Source organism: Mustela nigripes, chromosome 12, assembly GCF_022355385.1.
Source record: "Mustela nigripes isolate SB6536 chromosome 12, MUSNIG.SB6536, whole genome shotgun sequence".
In the NCBI taxonomy this organism is placed as follows: Eukaryota; Metazoa; Chordata; class Mammalia; order Carnivora; family Mustelidae; genus Mustela; species Mustela nigripes.
In genome coordinates, this window is record NC_081568.1 from 146988881 (window position 1) to 147005341 (window position 16461).

General features: G+C 49.9%; 1 protein-coding gene across 2 annotated transcripts in view; it reads right to left on the minus strand.

Moving 5' to 3' along the window:
- The window catches only part of ADAMTS2 (ADAM metallopeptidase with thrombospondin type 1 motif 2), a 213307-nt gene that overhangs the window by 104974 nt on the left and 91872 nt on the right, over positions 1–16461 (minus strand). The window lies entirely within an intron of this gene.

Here is a 16461-nt window from a genome sequence, read left to right on the forward strand (position 1 = left end):
CAGGCCTGGCGCCTCCACCCCCACCCCCATGCACCTCTTGTACAAGCACATCAGAAGCAGGGAAATCCCATCACCAGCTCCCTTCATGCTCCTGAGCCCTGGATTTGGACATCCAGCAGCCTCCTGGGCATCACTCCCAGGAAGGTCCTCAGTCACCACCTCCCCCACAGAATTCCAGGCACCTCCACTACCCACACCTCCAGCGGCACCCCCCACCTCAGGCCATGACACTGCATGCACCCAGGCCCCAAACAAGGAGAGGGCCTGTTTCTCTCCGACCCACAAAGTCCACTCCCTCCTCACCCTCAGGGTTCCTGGCACCTGCCCCCACCCCCTCTTGCCTTGGCCCTAACTCACGCCTCCCCAGGAACCAGCTCCTCATTAGTCTTCAGACTCTCCAAAACCAAGTTCCAAGGCATTTCTCTTCAGCAGCCAACCTCAGATCCCTTTGTGGAGCCCCATGTCATGTGGAGAGGGTGAGAACAAAGCAGGGAGGGGACCTAGTGCTTTAGGGGGAGCTTGGTGCCAACACACATGCAGGAGGAGTGCGATGCTGGCCAGCCCTGCCAGAGGCCCTCTCAGGCCAGACCATAATCAAGATGCAGGAAATTAAAGCTGCTTCCCTCAGCCCTGGGATGGTCCCCTGCTCCCCCACCACTCCCTGCACCACCCCCTGCTCCCCCTGCAGGGCCAATCACATGGAGGGGATGGGGCCAAGATCTGTAGTTCCCTGGCTGACGCCAGAACTCAGGGTGCCACTGGATGGTGGGCCATGCAGTACCACCCAGCCACCCTCTTAAGACAAAGACTTCTCTAGATAGCCTCATCAGTGGCTGGATGGGGAAAGGCCCCCACTACTGACAACGAAGAAGGCATCAGCAACAGGGAGCACCAGGGTTTTATGGATATCCCTATTTATTCTCTGTAGCAGCCCCGTGGGTCAGGAAGGGACTCTTTCTGATGCAGAGGGAGGAGCACACTTGAGAGGGTCACACTCAAACCCATAACCTCACAGTAGCATGGGGCCGTGGGGAAGATGTCTGACTCCAGCATCCAGCTCAGCCCATTGCACAGACCTCAGATGGGTCCACTCCGAGCCAGCTGCACTGGGGACCAGTAGCTAACAGGCTGCTCCAAGGATCAGGGGGCCCCCACCAAGCTGGAGACCTCATCACAGATCCACAGCACCATGAGCCTGCAGACCCCCTGTTCTGTCTCATCCTGTCCACTTTCAGCCCCAAGGTGTTGGGCTCTAACAAGGACCTGGAGAAGTAAGAGTGTCTCAGCTGGCTTAGCACCCCACAGGACTCAAGCCTTGTGTTGCTGGTGTCTTGCTATGAGCTGGAACTGTAGATGCTCTACGTGACAAGCTGACAGTAGGAGGGAGACACGGAGCATCCATTTTCAGGGCCACTGTGCATCCTGGTGGCCTGCAAGGCTCCAGGGGCTAGGGGTGCCCTTCACCTTCACAGAACTCCACTCACAAGCACGTGCCCTGGGAGGTGCACACACACAGGGCCCTTGCACTTATTAACACCTGGCAGTGGACACACAGGAACACAGACTGGAAGATCCCAAAGACACCTCACGGGGCAAGTTGAAGGAGGAAGGATTTCTACCAGGAGAGATGGCCCACTGACCACTGCTCCTCATGTCTGTCCCTGTCCTGAGCCTGCTGAAGGAGCAGAAGTGAGTGACCAGGGACTGCACCTGGCTCTCCACTGATGCGGGGGTGCAAGGGGATGCAGTGAGTCAGCCTTGAGGGAACTGCATCTTGACTGATGGTCCATGGAGTGGGCAGGGGACACTGGCAGGGTGGACACCATGGAGCAGCCCAAGAGCTCCACGGGGGAGGGATTCCTCTTCCAGAGTCTTCTGTCAAGTCCTGGGTCTGGGAGCCCAGAGCGCCCCCATCCCCCCTGCCCTGTCTCCCAGGGAATGTCAGGCAGGCCCTGCCTCCCTCACTGTTTTTCTAGCCTTTCTCTGTTTTCCACAGGGAGGAAGCATGGGAGGAGCCTACTGTGAACCTCCCTTTTTGGACCCAAGGCACAGAAGAGATGGCTGGCACATAGAGGCACCTGCCCCCCTCCCCACCCCGGCACATCATCCAAGCCCGCAGATAATGGGGTTTCATCCTGTTTGTCTTCTTATGTGAGCTCAGTGGGCTCAGAAGCCTGGGGGCTGGTGTCCTGGGGGGGACACCAACTAGCCCTGGTGGACCCCACATGTCCCTCTCCCATGATCCTTCCTGCCTTGAAAGGCCACAGCCTGCAGGCACTGAGGAGGGAAGGAGGTCCCCTGCTCCCCAGAGGTGTGGAGCTGCCATGCTTCCACAGCAGCCACCAAGGCATGCTCGCTACATTCACCACACAGCACCAGCCTCCTGTCAGCCCTTGGTGTTGACAGGGCTTAATTTGATCAGCCCCATTTAGAGTGGGGAGGAAATGAGAAATCAGAGCAAGTGCTGAGCACTGTAAATTTAATCTGTGACACAGTCTCACACAGGTCTTTCCTAACAAATTGGGGGGGGGGGTGCACTCCAAGCATGGACCCCATGGCTACCCGAGGGCTGCCCTTGCTGCAGACAGGATGGCACAGAGCCAGCTCACCAGACCCCAGGCCATTCTGGACAGCCCAAAGGTTCCAGAGGACAGACAGGCAGCTAGGCAGGCAGGAACCACAAAAATCATCATGTTCTGCTTTAAAAGGTCTGGGGTTTTCTTTCCTGGGTTTGAAGCAGATGGGACTCAGCCAGGTGTGCACTGAGACACAGAGTGGATGAGTCGTTGCTCTGGGTCTGGGCTCAACAGCTCATGGACTGCAGAGCTCCTCCCTGGCCCAGTGAGGGTGCTGGGGGTGCCACCACTGCTATGCACACATGACACCTGGACACCCAGGGACTCGTGCGGTTGGGGCTTGCTGCTCCCATCTCCTGCACCACCAAGTCAGACACTAAGACCCTGAGTGACCCAGACCCGGTCCCTGCTGCCTGCATTGCCTGCTGGCTTCTCTCCCAGCTGAGGCCTCTGCACACTGCTCTGTGGGGCAGGACCAGCCTCCATGCCCCCCGCCTGCCAACCAACCGCTGTCTGCCTGGCGAGTCCTGCCCCTTCAAAGTCCAGCCCCAATCTTCCTCCTGTTTGGGACTATTCTTGATCACCTGTCTTCTCCACTAGGCCAAGTCAGTCATTCCTTCCCTGCCCCCAAACCCTTTGTTTCCATCTATCCATTCACTCATTCATTCGCTCATGAAGTATGTCAGTACCAACCATCTGCAAGGCCCCACACCGCATGACCCCCATGACAGCAATCTGTGCGATGTCACTATCACAAACTTGCTGACTTGCTCATGCACACACTCAAACTGGCATGCACAGGTGCACACTTAAACCCACGCTCATGGTCACGCTCACACATCCATGCTCACAAACTCATACCCTCTACCATGAATTCCTGGAAGACCGAGGACACCTTTGGCTCTGCTCCAGGTCCCCAGGCACCCACATGGGGCTTGACAAAATGAATCAGTAAATGGGGGCCCAAATTACCTGTTGGTGAGCAGAAAGCAGCTGTTACCCTTGTGCAGACTGAGGCTGGGAGGTTAGGGGGAGGCTGCAGGCATGGAAGCAGCCACAGCTAGCACTTTCCTGGCAGGAGCAGTTGCAGGCAGACACTCAAGAAGGCACAGTGGCTGCTTTCCTGGCCATTGCTTACAGGGGCGGTGCACTAAGGCAGCCAGGGGGTCTGGCTGCTGCTACTCTCTTCTCCCTCTCCCACTGGGAGGGCTTTTGCTGTGGCTGCCGGCACTCCACCCAGGACCCACAGGTGTCACGTGACACTGTACCCTGGTCTCTGAGCCCAGGCCTAGTGTGCTGCCAAAGCAACCCTCCCTGGGGCCTCCGTGGTCCTCAGTACCTCATGCCTATGGTACCAAGTGCACGGACTCGTGGCTGCAGGGACAGGTGGCAAGGCTGGGTGTGTTTCATGATGTCCTCCCCTTTCTCTTTCTGACCTGGTTTACTGTGAAACACTGGGAAATGGGCTGCCTTTCCAGAAAAAAATATGTTCTCCCCCATTTTTTCTTGAAACATGAGGACCTCTTGGATCACCTTTTATTTTTCTGTCAAAATAGGCACAGGGACCCACAGGATATGTGTTCAGTGCACATAAGAGGAAGCTCAGGAAACACGAGGGGGCCTTCAGGGCCTAGCCAGAAACTCGAGGGAAAGGAGGCAATGGTCAAAGATTCATAGGCCACAAACACCAGACCCCTGTTTCTTGCCCCTTGCCTGGGCCTCCAGCTGCTCCAAGCAAGAACTCTTTTGAGAGGTCTTGCCTTTGCCTGCAGCTCAGGGACACATCCCCCAAGGTCCAGCCCTCCAAGAAATGCCTGTCCCTCTCTGCTCTTGAAATCACCTCCAAGAAGAAAGAATCACTTCTGCTTCCAAAGACATCCCCAGGCAGGAAATGGTCCACAGGCACCATGAATGTTTAATTACGTTAACTGTTCAAGTTCAGAGTGCACCCTCGCTCCCTAAGTACTTTATGGGAAATTGTAATTAAGCGTGAAATGGCTCACTTGTACAACTCCCCTTTCTCACCCTCTCCAGGTTGCTAGAGCTTCCCACGGCCACCCAGCCTCACTAACTAAGGCTCACTTTCGTTCTTCCTTACTTAGTTTTCTGACTTTTTCTCTTGACATCCTTATCCCGGACATTCCTACGCTGTGGCACACAACACTGAGCGCTGCAATTACTTAACTATAAACCCCCCATGGAAATTTGCTTTTGACTTTGTTAGAAAGCACTGTAATCAAACCTCTGAGAGTCCCGATCGATGGCCTGGGCTGTCGGAGGAAATACATTGCAGGATTAAGTGGCTTAGAAGAAGGAGGTCCCTGTGGGCAGGCCAGTGGTAGAGTAGACAGGCAGGCAGGCAGGTAGAATGACTAGAAAGTTTAGCCTGGCCCTCGCCAGGCCAGCAGGTACAGCAAGTGCTCACCTAGCCCTGGGCGCTCAAGGGGTATTGGCCCCGAAATGTTCCCCTGGGTCCAGCTGTGACAAGTATGTGCAGGTCTGGAGGGGGTCATTCCATGTACATATTCCACGGCCTGCCCCTGCAGAGGCCAGAGGGAGACCTGGCCTTCAATCGAGATCAGGGACGTACTTTTGACATTATGCTCCAGGAGGCTGTGCATACAGGTGAACAGAGCAGGCAAGGTGTGGAGCAGGAAGTCGGGTCCATCTTGGGAACCCCCACCTATCAGAGACTGTGGACGCGGCAGGTGCTGATGCAGCATGTTTCTGTCTGGTGAGAGACAACCTTTATCTCACATGTATACATGAAATGTACCGTGACTCGCATATCTGTGCAGCACCCCTGCATTTTTAAATACAGTGAGGCTCTCCAAAAATGAAAGTAAGCCAGGCCTCTCTTGCACAGCTAAGTCTGTGGGTTAGTCTGCTCAGGAACCCACATGCGCACACACACATATATATACACACGTCTCGTCCAGAGTGCCCTGGGGCTGAGCAGGGGACGAAAACCAGGCACCAAGGTAGAGGGCGAATACCCAGTGCCTAGGGTCCCCCTTCCTGGAGCAGCTCCCCGACTCTGTTCCCAGCAATCCCTGTTCCTCATGTGCACAGAGCCCTCTTCTAACCAAACAGCCCCTCCCTCGAGAGACAGGCAAGGCAGGAGAAAAGCTGCGGGATCATTAATGCCCACTCACAGCTGCCCAGCCCCTCTTGCCGCTGGGACTCTTCCAGGTCCTTCCCCAGCCCGGCTTCTGCCTCCCCGCTGACACTGTCCTCCTAGTAATTCTGCTCTGGCTCAGGGCGGCCAGACTGCACTCATGTTGTCTGCCACAGAGGCATCCCCAGCAGGCATCCTACACACAGCCCCAGCACCATGGGGCTTGACCCCTGCTCTTCCGGGAATTCGGAACACACTGCATCACGTCACCCAGGTGGGAAGACCCAGGGAAAATCTGCCAGCTCTGCACGGAGATGTTCAGAAAGTGAGCAAGGCCAGATCCCCACAGGAGACAGAGCCCAACAGACTCCAGCTCGCCCACGCCCCAGTCTGTCTGCTCACCACGGAGGGCTGGGCATCCTTGGGGCTTCACACTCACTCCTCCCTCCTCCTTCCACACCTGCTGCCTGCCCTCCGAGACCATGTGTGGGCTGGCAGACACCTGCTCCTTTGTAGCCTGCATCACCCTCCAGGCTCCAGACCACCACCACCCCCAGCTGCCCACAACTCTCCTTGGGGCGTCCTGGGACACCACCGTGCCAACTCTTCACTTCACAGAAAAACTTTTCACTTTTCCCTTCTCCAGTCCTGGAAAATGTCAACGACCCGCCTATTTCCCCCCACATCCTAGGAGTTATCAAATGCTGGCACTCCCTACCCTGTTGCCTGAAATCCAACCCCCCTCCATGGTCCATGGAGGGGTCAGACCTCATCTCCTCCAAGCAGTCTCCTCAGGAACCTCAGCATGTCAGACCCTGCAGTGGAGCCCAAACTAACCCAGTCCTCCCCTGGAGTGTGATCCTCACCAGCCAGGACCCGCTAAGAGGACTATCACCCCACACATTTGTGTCCTGTCCTGGAGACCCACCAATGTCCCTGCACTGCAACTGCAGCTGCGGGTCCTAGAAAATGCTATTTGCTTTGCTCCTACTTGCTCTTTCTGGCACAGTCCCAAACTCAGCTCCATACCCCAGCTCCTCACTCCTGCACACAGAACAAGTCACTCCAATCACTCTCTTTTCTAGACTCTCACAGCAGCCTGTACTTTGTTAAAACATTGACCACGGGGATTATAAAGTCATGAGCTCCTGAAGGAAAAGCATGTTTTGGATTCATCCTTGGGCCATCGATCTGGCTCAGGGTGAAGGTCTGTGTGTGCTGGAATGAGGGAATAACCAAAGAGCCAAAAACAAGCCTACCCCATATCACAGGACACCATGAGACATTCAGGTTGCACAAAATTGAGACATCCTTTGTGCCCACAGGACCAAGTGCCCACTTATGTGTGTCTGAGTTTTCCCAAGTGTGCCAGGCCCACGTCCAGGCCCAGGCCCAGTCGAAATCAGATGGACACCAAAGTGAACTGGTTGGGGGGCCTTAAAGACACCTACCTGGCCCCTTGGTCTCATGTTCTAGGACTGGCACTTAGACGGTTCTAGGTCACAGGGGAAGGGCCTTGTTCCCTGGGAGCCAGTGAAAGGGCTCCTGTGTTGGGCCTTGCCTTGGGAAAGGAAGGGAGTGTGGAGGGAGGCAGAAGGAGAGTGGACCACTTCTTCCCAGACTGAAGTTAGAATCCAGTACTAACACCAACCAATTTGCTCCTCTCTGTTGCAAGGCCCCCATCTGAACTGCTGAGCCCCCTGCAGAGCTCCTAGCAGGCCCCATGGGCCCCCCTGCATGAGGACTGCTCCAACAGCCCTCATCACCCGAGGGATATGGGTCATCCCCTCACCTGGCTCAGCCCCTTCTCAGAACTCTTCAAGCCTCAGGCCTGTTCCTGTCACCGCCATATCCACCCGACCCCAGTTCTGGTCCCGGCTGTCTTCCTGGTGCAGCTGCACTGAGCAGTGCCCCCCTGCCACTCCCTAGCATCCCCTCTCTGAGTCGGTTCCGGGTTATCCCTCCCCCACCAAGCTGTAGACTCTGGACCCAGGGGCCACCATTCCCCCTCCCTCCTCTGTGAGCACAGAAAGGACACTTTCCCCAGGTGCTTGGGGAAGATGGTCCTGGTGATTCCCACGAGGACAGAAAGGGAATCTAAGTACCAAATCTGCCAGGAAATGCCTCCCTCTAGACCATGACTGAGTTCCTAAGACCCCAACGAAAAATATGGAGACAAAGCCAGAGACCTTAAGCCAGGGACATGCACAGGCCATCAGGACGTCTGATACAGGGATTTTCGCAAAGACTTTCCCTCTGCGAAATCCCTTTAGTTCCTTTGAATCCAATCACATCAGTTAAGTGGTGCTTCCCAGTGGCAGGCAGTGGGGCTGCAGCTGTCTGAGCTCAGCCGATAGATAATTACTGGAGCCACTGTGTGATAGTGATAGTGCCTGGAAGAGCTTCCTGCTCTGGAGCCTCTTCTAGAACTCTGTGATCCGGAGGGTGGGGGGGGGGGGGGTGGGGGGAGGTGCTGGCTTCAACTGAAAAATTTCAAGGCAAGAAGCAAGCCTATTCCCTGGTCTTACCCTCATCCCTGAAATCACCCAGGGCTTGCCATCCCACAAGGTACTGACAGAGGAAGCACAAAGCTACAAATCTAAAGAAGCTGCCACCTCTCTCTCTCCTAAAACATGGTGGAGCACGGGCTGCTCTTGTGGATATCCATGTGGAAGGAGCACTGGTGAGTTACCCAGAGCAGAAGTGCCTCCTACGAAAGCCGTGGCCATCCTTCAACACTATACACGCTGAGCCCTGTTCTTAGACCTTGGCAAAGGCACAGGCTCTGGAAGAGTGGGGCTGCCCCATGGCCTGGAAGCAGCTGAGAGAGTTCCACCCACATAGCAGCGGGGGGGTGCATGGATGTGTCTCCTAAGCCCTGAAGGAGCCCATGGAGGAGTTGTGGGGGGCAGCTCTAGTTCCCCAGAAAGTGCCGACACCTCTCCACAGAGCAGGGTTCCAGTTGTCTCCTGTTGGTGCGCACGGATCATCCCCCTGCCACTGACTGAGGGCCTCCTATGGGCCCCAGACTGCTCCTGGAACACACCCACCAGCTGCATGCCACTCCCTGCCAAGGGGAGAAGTAACACGCAGAGTGCCCGGGTGACCACCAGTGCAGTGGGGAGCAAGAAAGACATTGAAATAGGGAGTGCTGCGGCCACCACAAAATACTCCAGTGGTTAGGGTACATCTCACCAAAAGGGGCCATGTGAGCAAAGCCTTGAAAGAGGTGAGGGAGGAGCCACGGGAACATGGGGACCAGAAGCCAGGAGGGTGGAGTGAGCAGATCAGCGGATAAAGAGCAAGCAGCAGGTACAAGGCGGCAAAGGGCCAGATGGCGCAGCGCCTCAGAGACTGCAATGATGCCATCTCCTAAGATGACTGACATGGGGCTGCTGTGGGGTGTTGAGCGGAGGACAAACATGATCTGAGTGAAGACATCAAAGAATCACTGATGGAGAACCACATAGTGCAGGATTCCATCTCTCTGAGATGTCAAGGAAATAGGCAAATCCAGGGACAGGAAGGAGGTTCATGGTTGCCTAGGGCTGGGGGAGGAAGGAACAGAGGGTGAAACTGGAGAAGTGAGGGGTCTTCTGGGGGTGATGAAAATGTCCTGTGCAGACTGTGGTAATGGTTGCACAACTCTGAGAATATATTAAAAGCCACTGACTGTACACATTAAGTGGGTGACTTGTATGATGTGTGAGTTATATGCCAACAAAGGGGTTTGAGAGGAAAATCCCCACGGCTACACTGGGGACAGACCAGGGGACACTGGGGGTGCAGCCTGCAGCCACACTGGGGACATTGGGAGAGCACAGAGACCCAAGAGGAGACCACTGAAGTCATCAGGCAGAGGAAGGCAGCTTGGCCTGAGGTGGGCGCACAGTGGTTGGTTCTAGTGGATTTTTAAAGGGAAGCTCTGGATCTCCTGACAAGTTGCCCATAGCATGTGAGAGAGAGAGAGAGGAATCAGCAAGAACTCGAGACCTCTGCTGTGCCAAGGTTCACCATCCACAGAGATGGTGGGTGCAGCAGTGGTGGGGGTAAGATGAATAGTTCGCTTTGGGGCACACTGAGTTCAATATTTGTGTTAGGCATCCCAGGGTCAAGGAGGCAAATGGATGAGGAGTTGGTGGAGGAAGGGAGAAAAGTCTGGGCTGGAAGTACAAATCTGGGAGCCGCCAGCATTTTGATGGTGCCTAAAGCAACAAGATGGATGAGATCACCAAGGTGGGGTGTGGAGAGAGAAAGAAGAGCTCCAAGGATGACGGAGCCCTGGGGGACGCCAAAACTCAGGGTGGGGAGAGAAGGGAGAGGAGCAGCAAACACTTAGTAAGGGGGTCAAAAGACCAGGAAACAAGGTATCCTGCAAACCATGTCAGGAACAGGAGGGACCCATCCTGAGACAGGCCACCAAGGGGAACTGAGCACTAGCCAGTAGATGTGGCAACTCGGAAGTCACCAGTGACCTCGAGGAGGGCAGGTTTGGAGGACTAATGAAGGCAGAAGCCTGATTAAGGGGGGTAAGAGAGACTCTCCCACTCTCCTAAGAGAAACTGGTGATAGTGATTCCCCTTGGGGGCATTTTTTTCTGTAAAAGGAGCCAAGAAGGGGACAAGAGCTGGTGGGAGAGGAGGGGCCAGGTGTGCATGAGGATGGGGGCACTAGGGGTGTGCTCCACTCCAGCAGACACAACCATGACAGACACTCACACAAGTTCTGGTCACTGCTGTGGCCCCATAAATATTCTCAGATTCAGAGCTGGAGTTCCACCTCTCTTGAGGGTTTTGTCCCAAAACGGAAGTGGAACGTGGAGTTGGGACTCTCTTGGCAGAATTCAAGGGACCTAATGGAGGGCAACCTTGATGAGCCTGTCCCAGTCCAGGAGGGATTGTCAGGTTTAGGGAAGGAAGGCAAACCCAAACCTCGGGAGAACTTCAGGAGAGGAGCTGGCCTGAGCCTTGGTTTTGCTGGCAGACAGGCGTAGCTACATGAATGAGGTAAATCCAAGTCCTTCGTGGAAGCTGCTGAACAACAGTGGAAGTCTTTGGCCAGGAAGACACTGGAATATGGAATGAGGAAGAGAGGAGAGAACCTTCCAGAGCTGGAGGCCAGGCCACTGCAGGGTCGGGACACTGTGTCCATCAGGATTGTGTGCAAACACCTAGAGACCCCGCAAGACAGTGTCAGCACTTCCCTCATCCCCCAGTCTGTGTGACCCTGGACCGGTGGCTGCTTGCTGCCCCAGACAACCTCCAGGAGGCACACACTGCCAGAGATGACCTCACGCTGGTGGAAAACCAACCCAGTGAGGCCTCCCTCATCCAGCAAAGCTAGGCAAGATCAGTTTATTATCCTGCACTTTCGTGAGTCAGAGTTTTCAGCCTCATTGCCATCGAAACAGAGTCAAAATCAATTTGATGTCCAAAATGATGTGAAAATTGCCATGTCAAAGGCCATTCTGTAATTTCAATTTATTAAAACGAAGCAACCGCAGCCCTCTTGGAGAAGTCTACCTCTGGGTGGGATTCAAGTTTGCTCTTTGTTTCACTTGCGCAACTTGAATTCATTTCAGCGTTTCAGGAACTGGCTGGCCATTCGTTTTTGCAGGAAGAGTGCAGTTAAAAGAGTTGCAACTCTCACAAAGTCTTTTTTTTTTAAAGTTCTGAACACACGAAAGAGACTTACAGCTTGGGAAAAATCAGTTGTATACAAAATTGTGTGTGTCTGTAAGCACATTTTAAAAGGGGCAAGTAGAGGCCATTGGTTAACTTCCCAAACCAGCACCCCTCTTTCTGCTGGGAAGAGCCCTGCTTCACCCTCTGTGGCTCCAGGGTGTGTGATCACACCCCACCTACCTTGGCTGGGTCATAACCCATACCTGGTGCTTGGCTGCAGTGACTGGTACAGGAGGAGGCAGGCGAGTGCCCTCTGTGAGATCTGGACACTGGGATAAAGAAACCTTCCCTCCCTGGATTGGTGAGCTCACAGGACGAGCCTGGGGCTGCTTATGCAGAGAGCTGACAGGAGGAAGTCTCTGCAGAAGAGGCCAAGTTAAAAAAGAGGGAGAGACAGAGCCTTGGCAGCTTCTTATGGGTCAGTTGTGCCTCTAACCACATGTGCATTTCCTTTTATGGCATAATTAGATTTGTGTCCCCATCACTTACACTGACAGATAGGGAGTCCTCCCCCTTTCTCACTGCTCTGGTCCCAAGCTAGGTGAAGAATAACCTGTCTCAAGAGATCCACTTCTGGAACAGTGGCATGACAAGCCCCATGGACCTGTTTCCCAGCACAACAGCCATAACTGATGAAAACAACTAAAAGGAAAACCAACAATAACAACTTCAAGTCTCTGGAAATTGTCCTAAGGACATACAGTAAATGAAGAAGTATCATTTATTCAAGAACACCCACTTAATCTTGGGGGAGAACCAACTCAGTAAGAACAATCAGAGTCTATGGCACTTGAACCATAAATTACTCCCTCCTTTCCCCCCCAACTCCACCAGTTCAATCTAAGGAAAGCTCTACACTGGGTGGGTGTGCCCAAGAAGATGGGGCTCCCTCTGCCCTTGGCTCCCAATTAAGGGATCCAGTCTCTCAGTGGGGATAGGCTACCTGCCAGCATGTCTCATCCCTTCCAACTCTGAGTTGCAGGGGTAAAATTCCTGGTGAGTGTGGCTGAGAAGTCAGTGGCTCCCTTCCTCCACCCAGCTCCCACCCATCAGGCAGAGGCTCCACCCAGGTGCAACAAGGTTAGAATATTTGGGTCCTGTCACCTTTACCACAGCCTGTTAGAAGGAAAGCAGTGCCACACTAGAAAAGGCAAGCCAAGAAGACCAAAGGCTCCCTCCCCTGCCCAGAGCCCTGTGCAGTGGCTCAGAGATTTTTGCCTGTGGAGAGTGGCAGTCCAGAACAGATTAATCCAAAATTCTCCCCCCAAAAAACTGACTTTATTTGAATCAGGACAAGTTCAAGCCTGAGCATCCTCTTGAAAACAATAGAGATTTCTGTGGATGCATTTAAGAGAAGGCTGGTAGCTCTATGAGAGCAACAGGCTAAGACTAGGCCAGCTAGTTTATTAGAGGGAACCAAGAAAATACACAGTTATGAGAACCCCTTTGAGGAGTAGAACAAATCTCAAAGAATGGCCTTAAAAACTAGCCTACCCAAGATCAGTTGGAATGGACTATGTAGCAACTTATGCTCCAGGGCATTCCTGAAAATAATAGAGCCCTCAGCCATCAATTAGTGGAGCCTAAAAGCTGGGTGCGATGCCAAATGAGGGAGACAGCTTAACAGAGAGATCAGGGAGACATAAAGAACCCCCACTAAAGCCACTGTTGTCCCAGGGCGACTGTGCACCTGCCCAGGGCTGTGTCTGCCCTCTGAGGACCAAGATGAGAGGCCTCACACTGCTGGGGACACAGACTTCACGACAATAGTCAAGCCAGGCCAAGATACAAATAAATAAGCAAACAAGCAAACAAAATCAAGCCCCAGAGTAGGGAAGGGGAATCTCTATCCAGAGTTGCTACATTACCTAAAATGTACAGTTTCCAAAATAAGAAAGTGAAACAGGCAAAGAAAGAAGAAAGTGTAACCTATACATAAGGTGGGAGCAGGCAATATAAATGCCATGAGGAAGCCCAGATGTCAGATTTAACAAAGACTTCAAAGGAGTCATTTTAAATTCAATCAATGAATGACAGGAACCCATCTCTGAAGAAGTAAAGGAGCTATGATGACAATGTCTCATCAAATAAAGAATGTCAATAAAGACATTGAAATTATATATATATATAAAAGAACCAAATGAAAATTCTGGAGTTGAAAAATACAATAAGCAAGAGGGCACAACAGTGGATTTAAACTGGCAGAAGAAAGAATCTTCAAAATGGATCAATAGATATTATGTGATTTGAGGGACAAGAAGATTTAAGTTGGATAAACTCAAAGAGCAACAAACTAAGACACTTTATAATCAAATTGTCAAAAAATAATTATCAAAAAGACAAAGAGAGAATCTTGAAAGCTTCAGTAGAGAAATAATTCCACACTTAAAAGGGAGCTTCAATAAGACTAACAGCTGATTTCTCAACTGAACTATGGAGATTTCTACACAGTGGGATGACACAGTTAAGGTACTGAAAGAAAAATATTGTCAAGCAAGAATTCTATATCCAGCAAATCTATTCCTCAAAAATGAAGGAAATATTAAGATATTCCCAGAAAAACAAAAACAGAGAGAGTTTGTTGCTAGTCAACCTATCATTCAGGAAATGCTCAAGGAAGTCCTTTAGGTTGAAATGAAAGGACACTAGACAGTAACTCAAATTCATATGAAGAAATAAAGAACACACAAGTAAAGGTAACTACATGTCCTTGGATTGTAAATCCTCTTTTTTCCTATATAATTTAATAGACAAGTGCATGCATATAACAATAATTATTAATCTTTGTTAATGGGCATGCAATGTACTAAGACATAATTTGTGATGGTATAATAAAGGTGAGGAAGACTGAGCTGTACAGGACATAGTTTCCACGTACTATTAAAACTAAGTTGACATTAATTTAAATTAGGTTGTCATACATTTAAGAAAATATTTATAATCCCCTAGGTAGTCACTGATAAAATGACTTTAAAAATATACAAAGATATAAGAATCAAAATAATACACAAGAAAAATTGAACACAAAAGAAGTCAGTAATGGAGAAATAGAGGAACAAAAAAGATACGACACGTGGAAAATAAACAGAAAGTGGCAGATGTAAATCCTTCCTTGTCAGTAACTGCTTTTTTTTTTTAAGATTTTATTTATTAATTTGACAGAGAGAAATCACAAGTAGACGGAGAGGCAGCCAGAGAGAGAGAGAGGGAAGCAGGCTCTCCGCCGAGCAGAAAGCCCGATGCGGGACTCGATCCCAGGACTCCAAGATCATGACCTGAGCCGAAGGCAGTGGCTTAACCCACTGAGCCACCCAGGCGCCCAGTAACTGCTTTAAATGTAATGGATTGAATACTTCAATTAAAACATACAGATTGGCAGAATGGATTTTTTTTTTAAACCATGGTCCAACTATATTCTGTCTCTAAGAGTTCTAATTTAGATCCCAAAACACAAATGAGTTGAAAGGGAAAGACTGAAAACAGAGATATCATTCAAATGGTAAACAAAATAATATTATACTATAATGACATGATGTGATAAATATTGCTTCAGTGGCTATCATATTACCATATATAAATGTTTCAAAGTAACATACTCCACACCTTAAATCTACAAATTTAACATGCCAAATTTATCAAATAAAAAGATTGTTTAATAGTAAGAAAACCATTAAAACACACTATGGTGGCTATACTAGTATCAGACAAAACAGACCTTAAGTAAAAATATTTCATAAAATGGGTGCCTGGGTGGCTCAGTCAGTTAAGCATCTGCTTAACTTGATCCCAGAGCCCCAGGATTGAGCCCTGCATCAGGCTCCCTGCTCAGTGGGGAGTCTGATTTTCCCTCTCCCTCTGAGCTCTCTCTCTCTCTCTCAAATAAATAAATAAAATCTTTTTTAAAATGTTTTATAATGAAGAACACTACATATTGATGAAAATGCCAATCCATCAAGAAAATATAATAATTATAAATAAATAAGCATCTAACAGCATAATCCCAAAATTCATGAAATAAATCCTGACAGAACTGAAGGGAGAAATAGCTGGAGACTTCAATACTTCACTTTCAATAATAAAGAGAATAACCAGCCAGAAAATCCATAAAGAAACAGAAGATTTGAACAACACTACAATCCAACTAAACCTATCAGGCATACATAGAATACCTCAGCCGAAAACAGCTGAATACACATTCTTCTGATATACAGTGTAACATTCTCCAGGAGGCCATGTGTTAAGCCATGAAACAAGTCTCAATAAAGTTTGGAAAACTGAAATTAAATGAATTAGTGAGAAATTAATGATTAGTGAGATAAAACTAGAAATTTTCAACAAGAGCAGAAAAAACATAAAATTCATAAGAATGTGAAAATTAAACAACAAACTCTGAAACTATCAATGGGTCAAAGAAGAAATTATAAATGGAATTAGAAAATGTCTTGAAAGAAATGAAAATTAAAACAGGAAATGTTCTAAACTCAAGGGATACAGGAAAAGCAGTCTCATAGGGAAATTTACAGCTATAAATCTCAATGTTAAAAAAGATCTCAAATCAATAACCTGACTTGTACCTTAAGGAATAATAAGAAAACTAAACCTAACATTAGCAGAAGAAAGGAAATAATAAATATTAGAACACAAATAAAATAGAAGAAAATAGGAGGACCGGTGATACAGGTGGTTCTTTGTGAAGATTTACAAAATTAATAAACATTTAGCCAGACTAACCAAGATAAAAAGAGAGAATTCTCAAGTTACTAAAATTGTGGGGGTGAGGGGAATGGGGACATTATTACTGACCTTATGGAAATTTTTTTAAAGGATTGTAAAAGAATACAGTGAACAATTTTACACTAAAATATAAGATAAACTAGATGAAATGAAAAAGTTCCTGGAAACATACAAACTTCCAAAACTGGATCAAGGGCTCATAGAAAATTTGAACAGACCTATGACAAATAAAGAGGTGGAATCAGTACTCAGAAGCCCCCAACAAAGGAAAGCTCAGGACCAGATGGCTTCACAAGTGAATTTTACCAAACATTTAAAGAATTAACACCAATCTTTCTCAAGTTCTTCC